The sequence below is a fragment of the Nyctereutes procyonoides genome, unplaced genomic scaffold (genome assembly GCF_905146905.1).
Source record: "Nyctereutes procyonoides isolate TBG_1078 unplaced genomic scaffold, NYPRO_anot_genome, whole genome shotgun sequence".
Lineage (NCBI taxonomy): Eukaryota > Metazoa > Chordata > Mammalia > Carnivora > Canidae > Nyctereutes > Nyctereutes procyonoides.
In genome coordinates, this window is record NW_026575024.1 from 19,210,678 (window position 1) to 19,238,224 (window position 27,547).

The 27,547-nt window shown below is 48.3% G+C and overlaps 1 long non-coding RNA gene across 1 annotated transcript in view; it reads left to right on the top strand.

Annotated features, from left to right (window-relative positions):
• LOC129495478 (uncharacterized) overlaps positions 1-26,836 on the top strand; it is a 70,016-nt gene extending 43,180 nt beyond the window's left edge. The window contains exons 2-5 of the long non-coding RNA XR_008661532.1: positions 18,255-18,354; positions 22,797-22,926; positions 23,207-23,373; positions 26,166-26,836. This is a non-coding gene — a long non-coding RNA (uncharacterized LOC129495478). The remainder of the gene's footprint in view (positions 1-18,254; positions 18,355-22,796; positions 22,927-23,206; positions 23,374-26,165) is intronic.
• Positions 26,837-27,547: the final 711 nt, after the last annotated feature.

Sequence of the window (27,547 nt, forward strand, 5' to 3'; positions counted from 1 at the left end):
AATGGAGGAAGGGGGCCATGAGCCAAGGAATGTGGATGGCCTTTAGTAGGTGGATAAAGCAAAGAAAATTCTCCTTTAGGAGCCTCCAAAAAGAAAATAGCACTGTTTACCCCTTGGTTTTAGCCTGGTGAGACCTGTTTTGAACATCTGACCTATAGAATCATAAGATAACAAATTTGCATTGCTTAAGTCACTGAATTTGTAATAGCAGCAATAGGAAACTAGTATATGTTCACTGTGTCTCTGCAATTAACCTTTTCTAGTGGGGGATTTTATTAATGATATGGATCAATCATTTTCAAACGAGGCTGGAAAGAGTTCCAATGGGGTATCTTAGAGGCTACCAAGAAGGGAAGTTGGGAATGGAAAGGCAGAGGCACAGGGATTCTGGGACACCCCATCAATACAGCCACTAGAACAATATTGATTTTATCTATATTAGATATTAGAATTATATGAAAAAGGTTTGAAAGCCATCGTCGACATCATAGATAAATGTACTAAGTATAATAATAAAAGATAACATTTATTTAATGTTAATATAGACTGGATGCCATGCTTAGCAGTGTATACATATTAGTTAATCCTCATAATAATTATAAGAGATAGATATCACCTTTGCAGATGGGGAAACTGAATTTCAAAGAAATTAAGTCACTCAGCCAAAGTTTCACCGTGTGTAAGTGGCAGAGATGGCATTTTATCTTGGAGAATCTGACTCTAAAGCCTGTACTAACAGGCAAGTGCATCAAATAATTGGGAAGAGCTAACTAGAGTATCGTATTGATGGTACAACTCAGAATTCAAACATATTTGTATGATAGAAGATATCTACTTGGGAAAGAAGCAAAATAACTGGATTTGGGTTCAAAAGCAATTATATCAAAGTGTGGGCAGTTCAAGGTAATTAATCAGGCTATCTGTAGGTTTGTTGCAGAGAGGTACTTGCAGTAGAAGGTCACCACCTTCTGGGTGTATTACAAGTGTAAGATTCCAGGAACCCTATGATTAGAAAGTCCTTTACATGAGAGAAGGGACTACCTCATGATGTTGCGAGCACCTTGTCAAGAAAAGATTGAGTTTATGGTGATGAGGAGTTGATTGAATTTCCTTTAAAATGTAAAATTCCAAGATCTGAGGGTTGTTGTGCATAGGATCAAATATTGGGAGGTCTTAGTGCTTAGCTTAAGCAACCCCATCTTCTTTAGACTAATGGGGCAGAGGAAATTCTAAACAGATAGATCTTCCTTTGGGACACACAACCTATGGGGCTTGGATTTTGTGGAATCCATAGTAAGTGTTTAAGCACCAACCTAATAGGAACCGATCTGCATTTCTGAGGGACAAGTAAATCAGTGGGGGAGAAGTTGAGTCAGGGGAGCAGCTGCTGAAAAAGTGTGTGAGAGAGGCATTTCTGGGCCAGGGCAGACAGAGCCAGGAGAAGGAGGCTGAGAAGGGAAAAGAGGGTGGAGTACCCGACAACACCCAGGTGAGGGCTGGGCTGGGTGGAGCTGTCCAGAACAGGCGGTGCTGGTGCCTGCAGGCTGCGGGAACTCCAGGGCACAGAGAAGGTTCACAAGAAAGGTTGTCTGGGGAGGAGCCTTGTGGTAAGTGGGTCATAGACTTGGTTGACTCTACAGATGTATTAGTCAGAAGTGGGTCAGGATCTGGAGGTCCAGCATCAAGACAGGTGGAGCCCTGTGATCCCTACTCCACCTGTGGTTTGAGGACCTGGTGAGGACAGACAAGAGCTCTTGTTGGCCTGGCAATGGGTCTGGCTTCTGTAGGATGTGGGCTTCTGGATGGGTTGGAGGCGGAAGAGAGACACAGCCTGTGAGTTCCACTGACCAGGAGTCCTGCAACCACTACCACCCTACTCCTCAATGAATCTGTATTTACCAGACATGAAGGAGAAACACATTCACCAGCTACCACTTCCCTCTGGCCTTCAGAATAAACCAGTTCACTCTTTCCAGGAATTCATCCACCTCCACCTGTCACTCTAGGACACTCATTCTAGGACACTCCACAGCTGGAGCTTTAATCTATTAGTCTTTTACTTCTATCTCCTTTCCCGCACTAAATTGATGGAGCCTCAGTTTCTTTATATGTAAAATGGAGATAATAGTAATCCTTGTTGTACAAACTGGTATTGCATAAAAAGCTCATACATATAGTGAGTGTTCAATAAAAACTAGTTATTATCAGGGAGGTACACTAAACCGAATAATGAGGAGTCAGGTTATTCTGATGGGAAACATAGTATAATAAGGCTTGGCAAGACTTTTTTTGGGAGGGAGATAGGGAGAAGAGAGGCATAAACATGGAAGCCATGGAAGCGAGAACAGAAACACAGAGTCAAGAGAGGGCAGCATGATAGTTTGGGGCATGCCGAGGCCAGAGGGTAGGGAGTGGTCTAGGACTATGTGTCCAGATGCACCTGCTCATGTTTCTTCCAACTGATGATGAGTCTGATGGCTAGGTAACCTGAGTGCAAGGCTCAGAACAAGTCAGCATAGATGTGACTCTCACCTGTAGATCCTAGAAAACCTAGTTCCATTTCCCATTTTTGCTCTTTTCCCAATCTGTGACTCTACAACCCACTTTTCTCTCTCCATGTAGATGTTTTCAGCTGTAAAATTAAGGAGCTAGGTCAGGTTGTCTCAATGACCCCTCCCAGCTCTGACATTCTAGGACACTGAACCAATCGTCTGATTGAACCTTCTCCCTGACCAAAAGTAAGTCAAACTGGATGACAGCTTTAGATCACCTTTACTGCAGGCCTGTAACATGCCAGGTCATGGGCTAAGTGTCATTATATGCATAGAAGCATTATATTTCAATTATGGGGTTTATTACTGTCAAGGCGTTCTGAGCCCCACCTTGATAGCACATCATCACTTCTATTTCTTTTCATGTCTTATTGCATTGGTGAAATTGTGCCACCTTCCTAGTGCTCTTGAGCAATCTCAACAGTGATTTCTACTGTCTTTCTAGCTTCAAATTGTCGCAGGAAACTCCCCCCTCGATTCTACCCTCTGCAATCCTCTTATGTTTATGATATTCTGGAGGGTTGGTGGGGGCAGGTCTTATTTTTTCTGTATGTCATTACAGACACATTTCCAGGCTTTGTCAGCTGTTGACAGTACCCACAATTCCAGGTATCTTGATTCCGGGGCCTGCTAGTACGTAGGAAACTGAAATCAGGAATAACTCTCAGAGGTGGTGCTGGCAAGATCTGCACAGGGTATGGAGACCATCCAAGCAGACTGAGTTCCAGCACCCAGTAATAATAATGGTGAACATTAATTAGGCGTATTTTCCAGGCACTGAATTAACTCAGCAGTTATTTTCCAGACACTGGGTTAACCCATCCCAAGCAGAAATGATGTCAGGGGATTTGCGGCAATGTCTAGAGATACTTTTAGTTGTCACAAAGGAGGGGAAGGTGTGCTCCTTCCCTTCCCTTTAGGTGTCACAAAGGAGGGGAAGGTGGGCTAAACGTCCTACAATGCACAGGGTACCCCAGAAAGCAAGTGATGTTCTACCCTGAAGTGTCACTAGTGCTGAAGTTGAGAAACTTTGGGCTAAACCCTCTACATGCATTATCTCATTTAGTCATCAAACCAGCCCTATGAAGCAGCTGCTACTATTATTACCACTCCCCTGTTTATAGTTGGGGGAGCTGAAGAGTAAAAACATGAAGCAATTTACTCAAGTTCACCAAACTGGAGAGTGACAGAGCTAGGCTATGATCCCAAGTCTGACTGACTCCAAAGCCCGTGTACTTCACTACTTCTTTGGGAATTGGCCAACTGAGCTTGTAGGTCAGGACGAGGAACATGGATTGGGAGCTGATTCTCAGAGGTTTCTGGGATCTCCAGGACCCCCCCAAGGCCCATTCTTGTTGCCACTGCAAGAGAACACAAAAGCTCAGCCTACCTTCTGGGGGCACAGGCTCCTGGGGGGTCCTTGGATTGACCTGAGGGGCTGATCTTGGTTACTCTCAGCTGAGCTGAGTTAGAAAAGGCAGGACATCATCCTAGTAACTTCAGCATCAAGTCCCATGGCTCTGACCTCTCCAGCTCTGGAATCAAGTGCTGGGAGGAGACTCTGACAGCTGGCGGCACATGCTCACAGCCAAATGAGAGATGTGGCAACACGCCAGAGGTCAGGTCTCCTCCTCTGATGTTATCTGCAAATGTACTCAGAATATCAGCACAGTGGGAGTTGACATGTGCATGGACACAGGCCTGGTATACAGTAGGCCCCCGGTAATGAGTGAACGGACAAATCAAGTGGGCCAGTTGAGACCTCTTCTATGAGGTCAAACCTTGGAATAAAGTGAGAGGGCTGGGCATAGATCACAGAGGGGAAGGCAGGGCCAGGCCTGTGGGGTGATGCTTTGGTGGATGGGATAGCGCCAAGTCTTCCAGAAGGGTCAACAGAACAGCAGCTGGAACTGTATCTCCTAGAACACAGGCCACAGGAGACTGGGGAAGTCTGACTCCTAGCACCTTAGGGGCTTGACTAATTTTTGGACTGCATCATTGGAATGTTTGGCAAATAGGCTTTAATCTCAGTGACCTCCCAGACCCAAGGGCTGCAGAGCCTGGAGGAGCCTTCCTCCCCAGGACATCCCCTGGGTGAGGGTTGAGGTCGCAGATGGACTCAGGAATTTAGTTTATTGTTCTTGAGGTGGAAATAATTCTTAATATTCTGGTTTTCCCTTTCTAGGCCCTTTCAAAGACCATATTTATACCGATAAACTGGTGTTATGGAATCCAGAGAGATCCGCTAAAGGCACTTAACTCTGGGATCTTTCTTCTTGTTGTTGTTGTTTTATCTTCTATGGAGGAAAAGGGAGGAGGGGACAAGGGGGAAAGGGAACTGAAATTCATCAATGCTTTATGTTGGGTTGAGTGCTTTTCATGGTCACATTAACGAGGTGGCAGAGTGACCTGCAATGGTGCCATGTAGACCTGGGTGGCCAGAGACTCCCTAAATCTCAGTTTCTTTGTCAGTAAAATGGGATAATACTTGTACCTATTTTCTAGAGTTGCGATGAGGATTTAGTGAGCTAATACACTAGATGTGCTCAGCCTGGCAGCTGCCACAGAAGAAGGCCTCACTAGATGCTAGCCAGCATTGTTGCTGTTTTAATTTTTTTTAAAAAATTATTTATCTATTTGATAGAGAGAGGAAAAGAGAGAGAGATAGATAGATAGATAGAGAGAGAGAGAGAGAGAGAGAGAGAGAGAGAATGAGAGAACAATCAGGGGGAGCAGCAGGCAGAGAGGGAGAGGAAGAAGCAGGCTGAGCAAGAAGCCCGATGTGAAGCTCAATCTCAGGACCCTGGGACCATGACCTGAGTCAAAGGCAGATGCTTAACTGACTGAGCTACCCAGGTGCTCTGTTGCTGTTTTAAATTTGTAACTCCCCCCACCCTGGGAGGTGGGACCCATTGTCCCCATTTATGTCTGAGAAAGTCAAGGCTTGGCAGGGTTACTGTGGTGCAGCTTTGCTCTCAGTTCCTCCAGCAAGTCTCTGCTGGCCTCCAAGGCTGGGGCAGGTGTCCCCTGTCCACGTGGCCCAGGCGCCTGCTCTTCCCTCTTAGCTTTCGTTGCAGCATAGAGTGAGCGCCTGTTCACAGTCCCAGGCCCTGCCATACCGCAGGCCCATGAGGACAGCCTCTGGGCCCAGAGGATCATTCTGGGCTGTGAGTACCTAGCAGAGCACTGGTACATGGTGAAAGCTGAGGAGACCTGGGTAATTCAAGGCCACTGGACCCAGTGGTCTGAAGTTGGGTTGCTTCTTTCTTACAGCGTGTGTGTGTGTGTGTGTGTGTGTGTGTGTGTGTTCTTTCTTAGAAATGCTGAGAAACATGAGTGGCTGGGGATATCCTTTAGATGTTAGCTGGTCTCTTCTCTGGCATCGTAACTATGACCTATTTTCCCTCTCCTTGCTGCTCATCTCTCTCCACCAATTTCTACATAACCCAATATTTCCAAAGAGAGAGAGTCAATGTGCCATCCATCTAGAAGGGGTTGGGAGTCAGTTATACACTTCCTTGGTGCAGAGATGCACAAATCATGATGGATCCTTGCAAGTGACAAGGAAACAATGGCTGATTTCAGCATAGGGCTCTGAATCTTTCAATGACTGTCAGTTTTCTTCCTTCACTTTTCACTCCTAGCTCATCCAGTTCTCCTGTATCCCAAGAGAATTACTCAACACGGGATCTTGGCCAGTGGATGGAGGGTGAGCCCAACTCTACAGAGGAGGTATTCATTAATTGTTAATCCAATGGTTTGAGCTTCTACTCTGTGCTGGGCCCATACTAAGCACTGGGGGTATAATACAGGACAAAAAAAGATATGCCTGCCCTTCAGAGCTTACAGTTTGATGGGAGATAGAGGTGATAGTCATGTAGTCACTCTGTGGACATAAGGAGTCTGAAACTACACATAGATATAATTGTTCTGTAGGAAAAATATAGTTCTATGAGTCCTTGACCTAGATTGGGTGATCAAGGAAGAGTTCCCTTAGGAAGTAAAACTGAGCAGAGATCTGAAGAATGGATAGGAGGTGGTGGGTAAAAAGTTCCAGACAAAGGGAACAGCTTGTGCAAAGTCTCTGTCGAGGGCTGGTAATAAATAGAGACCTTAGAGTGAGAGTATGGAAACTGAAGGTGTGTAGGGTGTGTGCCAGGCTGGAGAGGGAGGCAGTGCCTGATTGTGTGGGACCTTGATGGCCAAGGTTAGGATTTGGCTTCAAGTCTAAGAGAATTGGGAAGCTGTAGAAGGCGATTTAGAATCCAGGATACAATTTGGTTTCTTCTTTAAAAGATTGCTCTGGTTGCTGTGGGGGAAAATGGAGAGTGCCCGAGTACATGGGGAGACCAGGGACCAGGGATGAGACAAAACTGGTTGTCCAGGGGACGGCTGCCAGTACTTGGATACAAAAGGATGGTGGAGAGGGGGAACAGAACGTGGGCTTCAGAAGTAGCATCAGGAGGATGCAGGAACCCAGGCAAAAGGAGTTGTCAATGGAGCCTTCCAGGTATCTGGTCTGGCAACTGGCAGGATGGCAGTCCCACTTTGGGACTCAAGGATGCTAATAAAGGGTGAGAATGAGGGGTGGAGGGAGGCAGATAAAGAAGATGGCCTGGGACCCATTGAGCTTCAGGGCTTGGGGGACATCCGAGTGTAGATGCTAGTAGGCACTTAGATGTATGTGTGTGTCCCTCTCATTATCCAACTCTCCAGAGAGCTGCTCCTGGAACTCTTTAAGACTCGCCTTTATTTCTCTGTTGCTGCTCAGTTTTGATCAGGATACAGTTAAGCCATCCGAGTTTGTTTTCTTTCATATTAAGGTTTCTAAGTGAGAAAATGTGGCTCCCCCAAGAAGATATAAACCTGGTTCTATTATTACCACCATTAAGGAGATGAGATGAAATGCCCCCGTGACAGGTCTCCCAGGTGAGCCCCGAGACTACATGTCCCGGAGAGGTCTCACAGCCTGGGTCTGGGAGCGCTTTGTCTCACCTGCATGGAGCTGGTGGGAAGGGTTCTCCTGAGTAGGAGGTGGCATCTATCTTTATCCCAGCCAAGGAAATTTACATCTTTTTCTCATTGTTTTTAATAACGTCATTCAACTATTTACTGATTTATTTAGCCAACTTGGATTGGATATACTGTTTTAGATTCTGGACACAGCATAAGACAGATGGAGTCTCAGTTCTCATGAAGATTGCACACCAGTTGGGGAGACAGGCAACAATCAAAGAAACAAATATGCAAACAAGATAGTTTCCAATGACTTTGGGGAAGGCATCTCTGAAGACTGACATTGGAGGGGAGCCTGATGAATGAGCCAGCCAGTCATGCAAAGGGCTGGTGGTAAGAGGGGAACAGCTGTGGGAGCACCCATGTGTAGGTTCTGAGGATACATACTTGAGGAATAGAAAAGGGTCCAGGGTGCCAGTTCAGTAAACAAGGGGGAGAGTGATAGGAGATGAGATGGTGGAGACCACAGGGCCTGGACCATGTGGGCTATGGTGGATTTTGTTCTAAGAGCATTGGTAAGGCGAGAAAGGCTTTAAAACAGGGAATGATCTGTCCTGATTTGTCCCCTAAAAAGATCACTCTGACTGCTGTGTAGAAAATGTGTTGTTGGAAGGCCAAGGGTAGCAGTAAGGAGTCCAGTGAGGAGGATGTTGCATTGTCCATGGGAGAAGTGCTGAGGCTTGGACCGAGATGATGGTGGTGGTCATTGGCTCTGAAGCCTTTCTTCTGCGTGCTTATGTGAATGACAAATGCCCCATGCCCAGAGGGACTCAATAATTCTGTCATCTATTGCTCACCATAGCTACCACTATGGTTATTTTCCAAAACAAAGAAGGGTGAATGAGCATTTCTTCCCATTAAGCAATCTGTAAGTCTCATTTCTCTTATATTCTCTTATAGTTTAGCATCATTATTTTTTTCCCCACCAACTAAATCACTGATCACTGTGATGGTTAATTTTATGTGTCAACTTGAGCAGGCCATGAGAAGCCCAGATCTTTGGTGTCAAACTTTCTTTTGGGTATTTCTGCAAATTTTTTTTGAATGAGATTAACATTTAAATTGGTAGGCTGAGAAAAGTAGATGGCCAGCCCCCCATGTGTGTGGGCCTCATCTAATCAGTTGAAGACCTCAGTCAAGCAGTTGAATAGAACAAAAAGGCAGAGGAAGAGAGAATTCTTTCCTGACTGCCTTTGAACTGGAACATCAGCCTTTTCCCTGCCTTTGGACCCAAATAGAAACACTGGTTTTTCCGGGGTCTTGAGACCCCTAGCTTTTAGATGGAAATTATATCCTCAGCCTTCCAGGTTCTCAGGCCTTTGGACTCAGGCTGGAACTAAACCATTGGCTTTTCTGGATCTCCAGTTTCCTTACTGACCGTGCAAATCTTGGAACTTGCCGACACCATAACCACTTGAGTCAATTCCTTATAATAAACCTCTTTGTGTGTGTGTGTGTGTGTGTGTATACACACACTACAGAGATTTATTATAAGGAATTGACTCTATATTTTCTTTACATATATACATATATACACACAGACACGCACACATTTGTAGGCAGAAGGAACAGATATACAAATATATATGTATATACATACACACATATACATGTGTACACACCAAGAGATTTCTATATGCATATACGTCTACACAACCATGCACATGTCCTATTGGCTCTGTTTCTCTGGAGAATGCTGACCAATACAATGAACCAATGCTTTGTGTTATCACCAGGAAGACCCAGTAACAGAGATGGAAACAGTGCTGCTCCTCTGGGTGTGGAGGTAGGTTTGCAGTCTAGATCTGGTAACAAACGTCTAGGTTTCTGGAAATACCCCACGGAGGATTAAGCTATATTTTCAAAAGCATGAAAAGACATGATTTGTTTAGGAAAAGCCAGATAATTTACAGTGTCCAGACCATAGTTTTGGTACTTGGAGCAGTGATTTAGCAGGAGGGAGATATAGGGAGAGGAGGGTGGAAAGGCTTTGCCCAATGGGATTTGGCAACACTAGGGAGCAAAAGAAGGCTCTAGAGCAGAGCCTAGAGGACTGACACACCTAAAGGCCCACTCTAGAAAGGCCTCCCTGGTCGCAGTGAGAAAGCACTAGAGAGGATAAGGCAGGGAGCAGGGAGCAGGATTAGGAATCTGCTGCCATAATCCCAGGGAGTGAGGAGCAACCTGTGGGTTCAGGTGTGGGTGTGGGGGTGGAGGGGAGGTGGCACCTAGAGGGATGCTTAGAGGTGTTGGTGCAGGGCTTGGTGGTGGTTGGACACAGAGGGAGTAGGAGACACAGGCTGGGAGGATTCCAAGGTTTCTGGCTTGAATGGCTGAGAGGATGGCAGCAATGTGACCCTGGATTATTACAGCTAGGAAGCCCCTCATTTCTAGGTTTTATAAAATAAATCAGAAAGATGTTGCTGTAGGTTGTTTTCTACTCCCTCCTGTTACCCCTTCGAAATGTATCTTTGCAGCTCCTGCCATCAAAAGCTGGAGTCTCATTTCCCCTCCCTTTGAATCTGGATTGGCCTGTGACTTGCTTTAGGGCTGCAGAGTGGTGGGCGGGGTGGCTGGCATGCCAGGTCTGAGGCTAGGCCTCCAGAGGCTGGGGGGTGGGGGTGGGGGGGCTGTGATGCTCTTTCAGAACCCTGTCCGGCCATCGTGTGAACAAGGCTAGCCTGCTGGATGATGAGACGCTCTGTGAAGCTGAGATGAGCCATCCCGCTGCAACTGTCCTAGGGCAGCTGGGCTCCGGCTGACGAGCCTCTGGCTGAGGTCCCCGAGGGGGCTAGACCGAGGGCAGCTGCCCCCTGAGCCTGGCCTGAGTTGCTAGCCACAGAATCATGAGCGGAGTAGATGACTATAGTTTTAAGCCACTAAGCTTTTGGGGGGCCGGCTGGACAGAGAGCACAGTAAAGGGGTACAGGTAGTTATGAAATAGATGTAAAGCTGAAACCCACAGGGGACGGTGTGTGGCTTATTATATAAGCCCTGTGCTCTGCGGGTGTTCAGGAGGGCGAAATGAGACTAAGAAAGCCCCTTGATTCACCCTCTCCTAACGTTCTTAGAATATTTTGTTTAAGGAATCAGTGTACATTTTTCCAGAAAATTCATTTTGCCCCCTTGATGATCTTAGTCCTCATCCCTGTCACAATGGGGCTGTGCCATATTTGAAGACAAACAGTCCCGGTGTGTCCAGAACTTTCCTGGTTTGGGGACCGATAGTCCCACATCCTGGGAAACCCTTTAACCTCAAGTAAACTGGGACAGTGGGTCACCCTACAGTGCTTTGCGGCTTGCAAGTCGGCTGTGTACACGTTCACCCACTGGCTTCTGACGTGGGTGGGGCGGGGCGGGCTGGGGGGGCTTTGCTCTTGCCGGTTTGATAGACAGTGAACCTGAGGTCCAGCAAGTCTGAAATGACCCTTGGACCGCCCAGCTGGAAGGCAGCCAGGAGAGGAGCTGACCCCAAAGCAGCCTGATGCTCATACCTGAGCCTGCTCTTGCACACCTGCTATGTCGGGGGGCAGTGACACCAGCCCCTTATGAGGGGGCTGTGGAAGTGAGGACCTGCACCCCGGACACACTTGGGCACTGCCGGCACCTCTCCATCTGGATCATTTTCAAACATATCGGTGCGGATCTGACACCAGGACAGAAGAGCTCACGGCATATTTTGTAGCTCACTCCATGGAGGGAGGCAACTCGGGCCACTACCAGCCCTGACCCTACCCTCTGAGGCCAGAACTGCTGCCAGCTCTGATGTGACAGTGGCAATGCAGATGAGTCTCGGCTCCGGAGAGAGACCTCGGAGAATCCAGAAAAAAGATGAGGCAGGCAAGGGCGAAAGGGACAGGAATAGAGGACTGGTTTCGTCTCTTTCAGGAACTGTGTTGATTCTTTATCGTGAACTCTTTGTTTAAAAAGAAAATCCATTTTTCATACATTCAGAATTCCAAGCTGCCGAAAATTTCCTCCCGTGATGAGACGCATTCAGAACAAAAACGTGCAGCCTGATTTGTCTTTCCCTGAAATCAAAGGCACTGTTCTAAAGAGACTGCGCTCGCCACACAAAGGTAGCAGATGTTTGCCGAGATTGAGCCGCACAAGCATCCACACGTTCAATCTTGGGAGCGTTTTGGTTTTTGAAAAGAGGAACAGTTTTGTGTCGTTCCGCGTTGCACAGAAGCTTCTGGTCCCAGTGCTCAGGTGGGGTGTGGATGAGGGCGAGTTTGCTCCGGAAGGATCTGCAGGGGAGGATGGGGCAGGACTCATTACAACATCAAGCTCCCACTGAGTTCCGCGTGTCTACCCAGAGTGGAGTCAGGCGCAGGTGCTGCGGGGTGCAGGGCCTTCAGGGTGCCACGATCTTCATTCTTGCCCACAAAGAGTTTCTAAGTCCGAGGCTTCCTACGCTCACGGATTCAGAAAGCCGATCCTAAAGCTCAGCTAGCTTTTAACTTCCCAGGCGCATTTCCTTTCTGCCATTCCTACCTCTCCCAGATTTCTCCCTGTCCCTCATCCCTGGGGTATAATTGGTCATAGAACCTGCATATCCTATCCCCCCCAAATGGAGTTCAGAATCTATCCTCTGTTTCCATTTGCAATGCAGATTTAATCCCTACTCCTGGAGCCCTAGCCACTAGAGACACCCTGCTTACACCTCTCATGCTGTTTCACTATGATCCGTTCCCACGTCACACCGGAAACTTCTGGATGAGGTTCACCTTGACTTTTGCAGTAGCCGACACAGGGCTCTGGCATCTTCCCGGGGTTCTTCAATATGCAGGAGTGAATGAGGAGGTAAGACTGTCAGTGATGGGATGTTCCTTAACCACCTCCAACCACACCCTTCAGATCCCTCTGTCTCTGTTCACACTGCCCTCTTTTTTTTTCACATGTCAACTCCTACTCATCCGTCAAAACCCAGTGTCCATGTCGACTCCTTCAGGAAGTCCTGACCCCCTCAGCCTATGTGGCTTATTCATTTCTCCCTCCGCTTCCGCAGCACCCTCCGCATGTGCACAGCAGAATACAGACTATAATGACTAACGTATCTGAGTTCTTGTTTGTGGCTGCCAGGGATGGCAAGTAGACTTAGTTTCACAACTCTTGTTTTGCCTGATGTCGCTGCCTGAAGCAGTGTTGAGCTGGATCCTGAAGGTGCCTTTTCAGCATTATAGTCGTATGTCCATAATGTTTATATTTTATACAACATGTATGATTTTTCAGTAGATTAGAAGGAGGAGGCCCGTTTCCTAAGCAGAAGTAAATCTAAAGAATGTGATGTCAGTGACAAAAGGCCATGATGCAGACAGGCATGTGTGGGTCAGCCCGCAGACTGGTGTGGCTTCTAGAAGATGAAGCCTGCTTGGTGCAGAGAGGCTGAGGATTACTGATCCCAAAGCCTGTGTGGGGAAGGTGTGTGACGCCACCCTTTAGCTTTGCTTCTGCTCCCTGTGCAAGATGGTTGATAAGAGAGGAGGTTCTCTTGATTCTCAGCTTTCTCCATGCCAGGCAGATGCTGGGCGCAAGGCACTAAACTCTGATAGTTATGGGGTAGACTTTAGGTTTAGAAGAATTGGGTTAGGATCCTCACTCTGTCATTTCTACTGGTATGACTCGGGGCAAGCTACTTAGCTTCTTGAAGCCCCAATTTCCTTAAAAGGAAAGGGAGCTTCATACTAAAAATCAGCTTTTGTAGAGTCCCTGGAATGTGCCAGACAGTGTTTTTTTTATTATTATTTTATTATACCCTTTCCAGCCACGACAAGGTAGGTACCCTTGTTGTCCCCATGTCTCAGATGAGAAACCGAGGTTCAGAATGCTTAGGTAACACGTCCAAGGTCACTCGGCTAGAAAGCTCTAAGTCCGGGTGGAAACTCAGCCTAACTTCACACCCAATGTTCTTAGCCATGACCCTCAGTAGTTGCTTTATGATAAAGATTTTTGTAAGAATTGCATGAATTATTTTTTAACACGGGGCTCTAAATGCTTAATAAGTGATAGCTTTTCATGATACTTTCGGAGCAATTTACTGAGTATGCAAAATGGACAGATTCACATTCCAAGAAAAAAAGAAAAAGCCTTCAGGGTTCTGGACACAAAATATTTCAATTCTAATCATAACTTATTTTTATACTATAAAAAAATCAAGGGAGAAGTAACCGACCCCTTATCAAGAATATGAAAATCGAATGTCTTGAGATTTCTCCTTTGCTTGCTTTCCAAAGAGGAGCCCTGACAAGGTTTCAAAGAAAGATTGGGACCTAAGAATTTTGGAGGCTTTATAGTTCCAGGGACAGGTAGACATTCTTTCAGGTCCAAGGACTCATGTAGACTTACGATAGAGATGTAAGACAAATGAATGGAAGAAGGCGGGAATGAGGAATGGTGGTATCAAAGGACATGTGATTTTTTTTCTTTTTGAAACTTTGACCCCAGGTTCTGAAATCCAGGGTGCTGTCTGTATTGTACTCTTGAGCCCGTGAACTCTCACTATTTCGCTCAGTTACTCTTCTGCTTCTGCAACTTCCCTGAGACCAGGAAATATATTTCCCTCTTATTCTTATCTCTTCCTTAATATGGGTTCTATCATTTAATTCAGGAAAATAGGGATTAGGAGTTCCAAAGGGATTAGTGGACGTGCCCGGGTCCCAGAGCTATTGAGGGGTGGTGTGGGACTCCTCCTGGGCTCTCCCAGATATACTTTCTGCCAGACAGTGGAGCCCCATCACCCCAGAGCAGAGCTGGGACTGACACGGGCCACCTGCACCTGTGCAGCCATTTCCATAGGCTACCTGGCTTTCTGTTTGGGGGCTCAGGAGGTCCAGGTCCCGCTCTCCAGAGCTTTCTTCTGGGCCAAAGTGTGGCTGCCCATCCTGACTCGAGGGTCCCAGCTGAAGTTGCTCTGCAGAGCAGGGACTGAGTCTTTTCAGGCCACAAGTGGCCCCAGAACCTTTCTGCAGGGAGCTTTCTTTAGGGAAGTCCCTCAGATCCTTGGCCAGAAAACCAAGAGTGAGCAAGTCTTCCTCTTTCAAGATAGCCCTCTCCACTGCCCCAGAAGGCCAAGACAGAGGGAAAATCTGCAGCAGAAAGGGCCTGACATGTCACACTCATAGTTCCGACCTTGCTTTTTTTAGAAAAGGAGCTCTTTCCCATGGTTAAGGGGAGAAGTCAGACTTTCCTGTTCCTCTTGGGGTGGGCATGAAGCAATCTTCAGCCCTGATGTTGACACCAGGTCAAACCCCTAGACCTTCTCTCTGGGTCTGGGCTCCTTGGACTTCTGAGTTCTGACCTTGGAAAGTAAGAAAAGGACCCCCTGGCTGGGGGTTCCACAGCAGCAAAAATGGTGCAGGACCCTAGCCGTGATGGAGGGAGCAGGACAGTGCCAGGGGCCTAGCCCTGGGGCACGCAGCTCAACTTGGACCCCAGCTTCACCACACACTGGCCAGGAGGCCCTGAACAAGCTCCTCAACCTTTCTGAATCTCAGTCTCTCCACCAGAAGTGGAGAAATTGGACTCTATTTGCAAAGCTGGTATTTATAGAAAAATAATGAGAAGATCTATGTGGAGAGCTTTCTGTAGGGCTTAGCATGTGGTACTCCCTCAACAGACCGGAAGCTAGTACCTCAGTCTTTACTTTGAACAATTATACAGGACATGGGAGTAAGGATTTTATATGCTTGGAGGTGGGGGCCTCTGGATTTCCCAAGATTTCCTGGGTCTTAGTCCCAGGCCCATCCCACATCCCCATGGTAGTAACAGCATGAACTGGGAAAAACTCATCTTTTTCTCTGATCTTGAGCTTTCATCTCCCTTTCTGGGTCCCTGTTGGTGGGTTGTGGTGGTGGGATTTCTGCATGTGCTAGGCATATGGTGGACTCACAGTAACTGCTCCCTTTATTACAGGGGAATCAAGTCAGATCCATCCAGTGGATGGCCTCAACCTCTGTGGGGCTGACCACCATCAGATACGTGCGGATGGGTCCGTCCTCTGGCCTGGTATGAGGTGGAGAAAATCTAATGGAAAAATGAAGGTCGGAGGGGCTTTCTCAGTGTGATCATTCACTTTTTTGTTATTTCCAGAGCCTGGCACAGGGCCTGGCTTATTTTAAGCCCTCAATACATACTTGTCAAATTAAAGAAGGCTTTGTTAAAGCCGACAATTTTGTTCCGACAGGGTTGGCTCCATGGGCAGGGCCCCATGCTTAGGAGGGCCCTGTGCATGGCTTAATGCTCTCCTGTTGGCATCTTGAAATTCTTAATGCTGTTTGAAAAAGGGCCATTCATTTCCATTTTGCTCTTGGCCCTACAAATTATGTAGTAGGTCCTACGTGCAAGAAAATATACCTACAAGCAAATCCAAGCTGCTCAGGCTGACTTGCTGATCTGCCCTGCTTGTCGCTGAGCTCTGTGGCCGGGTGCCACCATGCTTCCTGAACTCTAGCCACCCAGACCTGTTCCTTTAACAGGTCATGCCCCCAGCCCCTCCCCAGCTCACCCTGTGGTTGGCTCCTGTCACTATTCCTGTCTGGGCTCCTTTTTTTTTTTTTAAAGATTTTATTTATTTATGAGAGACCCAGAGAGAGAGGCAGAGACATAGGCAGAGGGAGAAGCAGGCTCCATGCAGGGAGCCCGATGTGGGACTCTATCCTGGGACTCTAGGATTACACTAGGAGCCAAAGGCAGACGCTCAACCACTGAGCCATCCAGGCCTCCCCTGTCTGGGTTCCTAAGTCGCCTTCACCGGAGGGCCCACCCTGACTCCCCTCCAGCCACTCTGTCTTATTAACCTGATTTATACTCATTATATATGAGTATAAATGATTCTTCTTTCTGAAATCTACTTGTTTTTTATTTCTTGGCCTGCCTGTTTATTTCCTGTTTCCTGCAGTAGACTAACCCCAGCGATAAAAGGCAGCAAGCAATCTTCCTGTGTTATTCCCTGCCTTGTTCCCAAAGCATTGCACGGCCCTTGGCACACAGTTGGTACTCAACAAATGCTTATCGACTTAAGAATGGACGACATTGGCAGCGTTGGCTTTTCAACTCTGATCTCCTGAGACTCTCTCGGATGGGAAAGTGAGAGCAGAGTTGGCAGCACAAAGCCGAGGTGGGGATGAGAATGGCTGTGTGGGTCCCCAGCACCTGCCACACTCGTATTCTCCTGACAACAGGGGCTGGGCTCCTGGCTCAGGCCCCTGCAATGGGAGTCCTTTCTGCACACGGGGACTTAAAAAGGTCTCAGCAGCTGCTTAGGATCAAGAGGTGGGAAGTCAGAACTCGACTGCTGTGCAAACACTGGATCAGAGGCCACTTAATCCACTGCTCTATTTTGTAGGTGAGAACATTGAGGCTCAGGGAGAAGAAGAAACTTATTCTGACAGGGTGACTGGGTGATGGGCACTGAAGGGGGCACTTGAAGGGATGAGCACTGGGTGTTATACTATATGTTGGCAAATCAAACTCCAATAAAAAAAATATATGTAAAAGGGGAAAAAAAAGAAACTTATTCTGTAGCCGTAACAGTAACAGCAAAAACCCAACTCGACCCAAACCAACAAATCAAACAAAAAGAAAAAACAGTCAGAGGCACTATAGCACACAAGCATAATATTAAACGCATTAATATTATAAGGTGCTTAGGACACTTTCTGGCACAAAGAGTTCTTTCACTGTTCCAGGAAATTTGGAAGACCCTTACTCGTATCGCTGCATTGACTGAATCCCCCCGGCCGCCTGTAATATTGCAGTCCCATTCTGCAGACGAGGAAATGAAGGCCCCGGCTAGGGAGTGGAAGGGCTGGGGTGTGACCCCAGGCTGGCTGACTCTAGGGCTGGGTTCTTGGGCTCTTTCCTGGATTGCAGTTATGGGTAGAGCGGGCCTGGCATCTCTGTGCTCTTTCCCAGCACCGGGCAGGGGATTGGCCCGAGTGGGAAATGCCTCTGATTCACATTTGCTCTGCTGGGAAGCCACCTTACTCATTGGCTCATTCATGCTACAAGTATCCTTTGCCACCGTCTCCCCTGTGCCTGGTGCCATGCCAGGAACTGCAGACAGATAGGTGAAGCCAGGTATCTTCTGGGTGTTTGAGCAGCAGTCCCAGGTGGGGCCGGGGGATGGCATTGGCAGAAGGTGGGCCACACGCCAGACGTCCAATGGGCTCAGGCTCTCTGACTTTGCTGTTCCTCCTGGGGTCTTTGCCCACCCTATGCAGAGGGTACAGCTGACACAGGAGGATCCCTTGCTGGGATCCCAGAATTATCAGAGCAGACCAGGCCTGTGCAGTTCTCCTCTGCAAACTGCCACCGGGAGGGCTATGATGAACTCTGGTAGCTCCGATGTGTCTGAGCTGTGCTCACTCATGGGCCAGGGGAGCTATGGAGAGGGAGTGGAGTGCCAGGGGAGCCCATCCTTGGGAGACCCCAGGGGAGCCCATCCTTGGGAGACCCCAGGGGAGCCCATCCCTGGGAGACCTCAGGGGAGCCCATCCTGAAGACCTCAGGGGAGCCCATCCCTGGGAGACCTCAGGGGAGCCCATTCCTGGAAGACCTCAGGGGAGCCCATCCCTGGAAGACCTCAGGGGAGTCCATCCCTGGAAGACCTCAGGGGAGTCCATCCCTGGGAGACCCCAGGAGCCCTCAAGCAGTGATTTCAGAGTCATCTGTTCTTCCCTGCAGCCTGGCTGTCCTGCCTGGAAACTCTGAGACTGTTCTGCTCCTCACACCCTGTCAGAAGCATCCCAGAAAGCCCTGTGGGATTCAGTGTGGGTCTCTTGAGGTGAGTGGTCCCTCTTCTGTCCACAGCAGAAATCCCAAACCTGTGACATCCATCGACTTTGCCTACCTATTCATGCATGCACTCAAGACTTTCTTTCCACAAATATTTCCTGAATTTCTCTCGTAGGCTGGGCATTGTGCTGGGCTCTGAGGACACATCTGAAAATAAATCAGTCATGATTTCCACCCTCACAGGGCCCACATGTTAGAGGGCCAGCATAAATAGAATAAAGCAAGGAGAAAAAAAAATCACACACCCTAAAATGTGCATGGAGGGAAAGAATGGGGTGATATCTAGTGGTTTTGGAGCTGATTCTTCTCAGCTCATGAGAGACCACTGTTAAAGATTCAGGAGTCTGATGAGCTGGTGGTTAAACACAGGCATTACAAAAAATGAAGGTGTGAAAATTTACGATGAAATAAATTACATTAAAAAAATAAAATGCATCACTTCTTAAGTATTTTACTCTTAGCTCTGCTCTTGAAACTATCTGCTCCCGTTGTCTCCATAGAGTGGAAACACCCTCTACCTATGTGTCACTGTGCCTCTCTTCCTGACACCGCCCCCACTGGGATCCACGAGAGAGGAGCAGAAGAACGGACCTCAGGCTGGGAGGTCAGGGCCGGTGTCTCTAAGGAGGGGGTGTTTTTGCCGAAGGACCTGAAAGACCAGAAGGGGTCGACCATATAACCGAGCACATGGGGTTTCACATGGGGAGAAGAATAAGGGCGAAGTCTTGAGGTGTGGTTGTTTCTGGACATAAAGAGGAGACCAGTAGGGCTATTAAGAAGTGTAGACATCTCTGGCATGGTGAGTGAGGGCAGAGGACGCTGGAAGAGTGGGCTGGGGCCAGACCTTACAGTGCCAGGGAGTTTGCATCTTATTTGAAGTGCAGTGGGAAGCCATAGGAGGCCATGGCAGGTGCCTCCGTGTCCCCTTTGATTCCAGGACAGTGCTGCCTCCTCCCCACCTGCAGGACACCTCGAGTCTGTCCTCCTTCTGCTCCAGGGCTTTCTCCAGAACTACTGGGGTGGGGTGGGAGGAAGGTAGCAGGAAATGAATTCTCCTGGTGGGCCCCTTCATCCCCTTCAACCACAGGAGATGGAAAGTGGTGGATAAAGCCTCCTGCTTTCCAGATGGGGACTTCTAGGAGGCCTTCTGCACTCTGCTCAGAGGCCCTGGTGCACGCAAGCCCCTCTGCCTACTATAATGGCCTCAGTAATGTCCCCTTTGGGAAGCTGGGCCCTTTCTCTGTCTCCCACTTCCTGTTCTTTCACTCATGCTTCCTGGGATCAACTCCCAGATCGATTACCTGCACCCAAGTCCCTCTCTCAAGCTCTACTTTTGGGGGACCCCCACACTAAGATCAGTGTGGTGATGTGAACACAGTGAGTATAGAATGGGTGGATTGGGGATGGGCTGGAGGCACCCCTCTCCCTCAGCTCCCTCTCCCTGTACCTGGGGCCCTGCACTCCTTCACGGTCCCCTCTCCCTGGCCCCAGAACCAGTCCCGGTCAGGGACAGTCCCTGTGCTGAGGCCTGAGCATGTCAGCCAGCTGGTAAATCAACCCTGGCACCATGATGTGAGGACACCCCAGAAGCCTCGCTGTGTCTGCACCCGATCCCCTCGGCTCCATGGTGGCCTGGCGTCAGGCTCCTGATGCGGGTCATGCTAGGCTGGCCTGTCACTTGCTGGTCCCCATCCTCTCACATGGTTCTGCTAGGCTGCCACCTAGATCAGACTCTTCGGCGAGCCGTCTGAGTCTCCATGTGGCAGCATGGCTGGTCCCCAGCGTTGAGGATATGCCTGAATTAGGCTGAGCCACACGGACCTCTGTCCTGTGGGTTTCTCAGGTCCTCGGCCAGAGGCTGCAGCCCCACCCTATCAGCCCAGCCTGGGTCAACTAGGATACCTAGTCTTGCCTCTTCCTCAGTTTCCCTAGTTCAGCGTAGGTCAGCAACCCACTTAGGAGGGTAGGCCTCAAGATGTGCTTCTATTGTGGCGAGAGGGTCTGAAATTAAGAGCAGCTAGGTGCTGGTGTTGTGGGTGTCCAGTGTGCTCAGAGTAGCCTCCACACACCTCCTTCTTGGCCCTGCAAAAGCTGTGTCCTTCTAACTCCCCTCCACTCTGCACCCCCCAGTACAGGCCCTCTATCAGGACATGAGTTGCCTGTGGCAGTGGACCCCATTCCTTCTAGGACATTCTTACTTGGCTTGATGCCTGGGAAACCAGCCCATTCTCCTCCCTCTCCCCTGGGGGCCTGGCTCTCTTCCCCACCATCAGCTCCTCCTGCTGCTCCCTTCTGAAGCTCTCCAGAACATTCTGACTCATCCTCTGACTCAGGTGGAGTCTATTTCTGTTCCCACGTTCTGCTCCCTGATGGGCTAGAGATCACAGCTGTCACTCTGGGGGAGGGGGGCAGCGAGGATCCTGTGCGTGTGCTTGCGCATGTGTTTCCACGTGTGTGCAGGAGGCACACCACCCCCAAGAAGCTGGGGAGGGTGGTTCTCCTATTCCTTCCCCACCTTATATCCCCTCAACTCCTCAAGAGCTGACAAGCATCCCCCAAAGTTCCAGTAGAGATGAGTGGTGGCAGTAGCCACGAAGAACCTCACCCTGATCTTCTCAAGCTCATTGTATTATGGAAGATGCTTTTTAGCAAAGAACCTCCAAGTGAATGATCGCTTCTGGCAAACTCTGAATCTTAGAATCTCTACATAGTAGAGTTGACAGGAACCTAGAGGTTGAAGACAACCACCTACTTGATACTTTGGGCCTAAAAGAGACCCAGATTGGTGAGGAACCATGTCTGAAATTAGCCAGCAAGCAAGTGGCTGAGCTGGATTCAAATCATAATTAATTCAAGCCCTCAGTTGATGTCAGATAGTTTCCTGTCCTCTCGCCTGTCACCACCTAGGCAGGAGCCCCCTTCCACTAGGTATGGTGGCCAGAGCCACTTGTAGTGATTAGCAGTTGAAATGTGGTGAGTCTAAATTAAGAGGCACTGTAAGTATAAAATGCACGCCAGATTTCAAAGATGTAGCATAAAAAATAATAGGAAAAATTCTCCTTAATGGTTTTTTTTACATTAATTGCAGATTTGAAATGGTAACATTTTGGATATATATGGGATTGAGTAAAATATAGTAAAATTAATTTCACCCGTCTCCTTTTTAAAATGCACCTACTAGAAAATTTTAAATTCCATGTGTAATTTAAATATGTAATGGCTCATGTTTGTGGCTCACCTTATGTTTCTGTTGGGGCGGATCAGCCCTCAGGCCAAATCTGGCCTGGTGCCTGTTTATATAAATAAAGTTTTATTGAAACATAACCAGGTTCATTCATTTACATAGTGTCTATGGGCAACTTTGCTTTATAATAGCAGAGTCCATTATTTGAGACAGAGACATTTTGACCCTCAAAGCTTGAAATATTTACTCTCCAGCCCTTTACAGAAAAATTCTGCTGACTCTTGCACTAGACCATCAATTTCATGAGAACAAGGATTATGAGCTTGACACAGAGTTAAGTGCTTAATAAGTATGAGGTGAGTGAATGAATGACTTGGTTAATTTTGGAGGGTAAGTTGGTTGGAATTCCAGGCAGAGGGGCTAGTGTATGCCAAAGCATGGGGCCAAGAAATAGCACTGAGCACGCTGGTGATGGGGGTGTCTGGAGTGGCCCTTTAGAGAAGATTTGCTGACTCTTGCTCTAGATGCTTATATCAGCCTCCTCCTTGCTCCTTTGCCTGGTGGTGGTCCTTCTCAGGCAACTGCCATTCTGTCTATACAAACCCCACCTAAATCATTAACCTGCTCCAAAATCTTCAAGAGCCAGGCCATCGCTTGTAGGAGGAAACAACGCTTCTGAGCATGGCCTTGCGGGTCCTCCCACGCCGGCCTGCCTTCTCCCCTCCGGAGCTCCTCTGGGCCTGCTCTTGCCCGAGCCCCACCCATTCTGGTCTCTGAGCCTTTCTTCATCCCCCTCTGCCTGCAAACCTCGCCTTGATCTTGCAAGTCAAATATCCACCCTTCCAGGCTCAGTTCCAATATTTCTTCCTGGAGACACGATGTGGCATGTTGCCAGTTTGAGTTTCTTTTAAATAATTGTTACTGTAAGATAAATGATAGGAGGCAGTCAGTTCCCACAGCACGTTGTATCTTTTTTCTTTCACTGCAGCGCTCATAATTGGAAGCAGGAAATCTCACTTTTTATCTAATACTTACTGTGTCCACCACACTAAGCTCTTCCCACATATTGTCTTTTAAAATTCTCTCAACTTTATGAAGGAGGCACCATTTTACCTCCATTTTACAGATGAGGAAACAGACTCAGAGACGTGACATAAAAATAGTGAGTGGTGACTCTGAACTTCAAATTCAGGTGGGTTGGACCCTAGAACCCAAAGGCTTAACCTAAGTTCTGTGCTCTTTGCTAGGTTACTTCCTACTCATCCATGCCTGGGCCCCTGGCTCCTTCTGCAAAGACTCCCATTCCAGGTCCTAGAAGCAATCCTGACTGGGGACAGCCTAGACCCTGCTCTGAGGCCTTAGTGTGTGAGCCAAGAGGTAAGTCATACCCTGTGGGGTTTGTATGGGGCCCACCCTGGACCTCACTCCAGACCTCACTATCTGCTCTACCCTCAAGGTAAGTATAAATGAACTCTTTGCTCCATTTTTGGGTCTTGACACATAAGTCATCTCCACAGGGAAGTCCTCTATGATTGCCCAGATTGGGTTAGATCTTGGATACATGTTCTCATCATGCTCAAGTCTTCTCCTTCCATAACTCTCATCACATCTGACATTTTTGGGTAATGAGTCCATTATCATCTGTTTCCCCTGCTAGACTAAATATCATGGGTGCAGGGGCTTTCCAGCACGGCTCCAAAGCCTGGCACGTGAGAGGTGCGCAGTGAATATTTGACTGGATGAACGAAATCCTGCTTGTTCTCCTCACCTGCATATCATATCAGCCTTACTGGGCTCCAACTCCACAGGGAAGCAGAGAAGCACGTGAGTTTCTGTCTCCTCCCCACCCCTCCCCGAATGACTTAGTGTGGAGGACACTGGTATGTGTTGAAAGGAGACTATGAGAGATCGATGATCATGATCAGATCGATGATAGAACTTGAGACAAGAAAGCCTCCTTGGTCTCAGCCGACCCGACGCACCCACCATATGCCCTGTGGAGGCACAGCCTGTGGCTGACGACCCACAGGAGGAGAGGAGGGGCCATGCCTCACCTCGCAGACCCCTCTGTGGCACAGGTGGGGAGCCAGACGGAACCCACCCCCCTCGCCCTGCCCGCAGGGAGTGCTGGGAAGCCTGCTGATCAATCATAGGGGACAGCTGGGAGGAGGACTAGCAGGAGGAGTCTGATCCCCAAGCATAGCCAATGGCTGCCTGCATTTCTCCTCCACAGTGGATGTAGCTACAGAATTTGGGTTCTCACCTGGTTCAGAGGAGGCCCGGGTAGGTGAGGCCTGTAGCAGTTGGGATTTTATGCTGGCCCTGTTCATCCTTTTTTTTTTTTTTTAAAGGATTTTATTTATTTATTTGAGAGGGAGAGAGATAGAGCATAAACAGAGGGAGAGAAAAAGGGACAAACAGACTCCCCAGAGAGCACAGAGCCCAAGTGGGGTTCACTTCCAGGACCCCGAGATCATGACCTGAGCCGAAGTCAGATGCTTAATGGACTGAGCTACCCAGGCGCCCTGCTCATTCTTACACATCTCAGGGCTTGGCTGCTGGGCGGGAAGGTCAGCCTGCTCTGGGGCACCTTAGCTTTCGGTCCCACAGGCTGGGTCCAGGTGACCGGCTCACTGTGGTTTGCCTGGAACTGTCCTATTATTAAGACTGTAAGTCCCACTGCCCAGGAAATCCCTCATTCCTGGGCACACCCAGAAACTGATCACATTCCTGAGTGACCCTTGCTCTTTGCGATTAGCTACAACACACTAGATGCACATCACGGCATGCTGGCCACCTCTTCTTCAGCTTGGCACAAGACTGCAAAATTCCTTAGGGTTCAGGGTTGGGCTGGAGCTGGGGACAGGCAGCAGCCAGCTCAGGCCTGTGAATCTGACCAGTTCATAGGGACTGGTATGAGCCCTATCCGATCCCGTGTCAAAATCCAGTGTGGTGGCCCCGAGACAGTTTAGTCTACGAGGCTGTGATGTGGCTACATAGAGCTGGCCTGGTTTTTGGGAGATGCATATGTTCATACAGAGCATAATAAGCCAGACCTGTATACACTGGAAATCTAATGTGAGCTACATAGATGATTTAAGATTTTCTGGAGACTATATTTAAAAAAAGGGGGCACCTGGGTAGCTCAGTGGTTGAGCTACCTTTGGCTCAGGTCGTGATCCTAGAGTCTTGGGATTGAGACCCGCATTAGGCTTCCCACTGGGACCCTGCTTCTCCCTCTGCCTACGTCTCTGCCTCTCTCTGCGTCTCTCGTGAATAAATAAATAAAATCTTATAAAGAAAGAAACAGATGAAATTGATTTTAGTAATACATTCTATTTAACCCTATTATCCAAAAATATCATTTTAGCTTGTGATCAATATAAAATTATTAATGAGATAATTTATATTTTAAAAAAATTCAGCACATCTCAATTTTGTCCAGCCACATTTCAAGGACACTTGTGGCTAGCTAGCTCTGGACAGTGCAGAACTAGGCACTTTTATGTCAGGGAGAGGATCTCTGTTCAGACAGGGCTTCTAAGGTCTTAGCACATCCATTTTGAGGGGGTACTTGGGGTCCTTGAAGATAAAGATAGATCTGTGGATTTCAGAGTCATTGGTTGCCCTGTTGTGATACTGACGCTGTCTCAGAATCCTATCCCAGGACTGTAGGTCCACTGGGGCAAGAGTGGTGTTGTCAGAGTTCATCTTGGTAGGGTAGCCAGACCACAAGGAGGAATGTCTGCGGGTGTGGCTGGGGAGGGGCTCTTTCTTACTCTTGGAGAAGGCATGTAGTCAGCCTGCAGGCTTGGCGAGTCTGAGTCCTAATGGAGCAAACAGGAGCAGGAGCCTCCTGTTGGGAGAGGGTGCCTTCCCTTCCCACCTTTCTTTCCACCCTGGAGGGGCAGGTTGTGGACTGAGTTCTGCATCTGGTTTCCATCTCAGTGTCCAAGGGTCCAACATGTCCCAGTGCTTCCTAAGAATTGTTTTGTAAATGTCAATCTTCTTTTTCTTCTTCTTCTCCTCCTGCTCCTCCTTCTTTCTTCTTTCTTTCTTCTTCTTCTTCTTCTTCTTCTTCTTCTTCTTCTTCTTCTTCTTCTTCTTCTTCTTCTACTAGATTTATTTATGTATTTATTTATTTATTTATTCATTCATTCATTCATTCATGAAAGACACACAGAGGCACAGACATAGGCAGAGGGAGATGCAGACTCCCTGTGGGGAGTCCGAAGTGGGAACTCAATCCCAGGACCCTGGGATCATGACCTGAGCCAAAGGCTGATGCTCAACCAGCCACCCAGGTGCCCCAAAGATCTCCTTCTTAAAGGCAGTGCTTCTTTGGCTTTTGAAACTTATGTTTCCTTCCCTCAGGAAAATGGACAGTCCAGTATGTGGATACACCCTTTTAAATATAATTATAGGGGTACAGAGGCTCCCAGAAGCATTCTTTGCCCTCAAGAGTAAGGATTTCCACTTCTGGCAAAAAAAAAAATACGGAGTCCTCATGAGGCACAGAAGTGAGAGCTGAGCCCCATTCTGTGTCTCCCTATTACACATGGAGTCACTCACATCGACAGTCAAAGCTCTTCTTAACTCTTTTGTTCCCATTCTAGGAATGACTAGGGTGAAGCCAACCTTTGCGGAGCCCACGCAGAAAAGATGCCTCCAGGACCCCCAGTGGGACAGCTCTTTCGGACAATGTGCTTCAGTACTGGAGGCAGCATCTTCTCATAAATCGTCTACAAGACAACGTGCTTTGGAACTCAAAGAAGCATCTCTTTTCACATAACCAATTACAGAACTAATTACAAACTGTTTTTATCTGTTCATTAAGGTAGATATAATTAAGGCAACATTTTGTTAAACTAGTTTGAGTGTGTGCTGTAGAGTAATAATTACTACTTTTATTTCTTTGTGATCCTTTCTAATTTGTCTTGGCTTCATCTAAAGCCACCTCCTGTTCTTTCTTGCTCTCTGCTCTTCATCACAAAGGCTTGGGCCCCTTGTCCTGCACCCCTGTCACTTTCCTGGTTACGTTCCCCCTCTCTTGCTGTCCCCTCAAATTGTGCTTCCTCAGGGAGGCCTCCCTGATGCCCCAGACTGGAGAAGTCCTCTGGTGTAATCCCCCCAACTCACCATTCCACTGTTGCATCGATATGCACCTGTCACCTGTGCTTCCCACTGCACCGTGAGCTTCTCGAAGCCCAGGCCTCAGGCCTGTGCCATTTCCTTCTGTGTCCCGAGTGCCCCAGACAATACTTGGCTGTTGGTTATATTCAATAAACATCGGTGGATTGATTCGTGGTAGATTTGGGCTGGCTTTGCTCCTTGTTGGCCACTGTTGGAATCTGCTCAGATCGTAACTGGGCACAATTCTTTGTCCCGCCCTCCATTGTCCACTTCCCCTTCTCTTCCTGTTTTGTGAATACGCACTCACACATAGGTACACTTGTATGCATGTACACAAGTGCATGTGTGCACGTGCGTACACACACACACACACACACACCGGATGAATGGCATCTGTTCATATCTCCTCTTTGCCTTTAGGCCAGAACTCCTTGGCCCTTGTTAGCTGGCCTGGCTTCTGAATTGGTCTATAGAGGAGGAAAGGGGGCCTCTGTGCTGCTTCTGAGAGATGCATTGCCTTCTGGGGGTGTCTATCTTCTCAGGGGGCCGTGGGGATTATCTGTGCATCTGTCTACCACCTCTGCCTCCCACCAGCCCCCTGGCTGGGGAGCTCCTTTTCCCTAAAGCTCATGGCCTGTGCTCCATTTCTGCCATTCCTAATAGATGTGCCCTGGCACTCAGACTGGGGAGACAGAGGCTGGAATCACACCTCCTCCCCTCCCTAGCCCTGCCCAACAGGGGTCCCAGGTGGGAGGTTACCTCCTTCCAGGCTCTCCAGGAGACCTCCCCCAGCCAGCACAGGGCCCTGGGCAGGAGGCCAGGCTGCAGTCCCTAAGGGGGGTGTGGCTCTGGGAACACAGCCCTC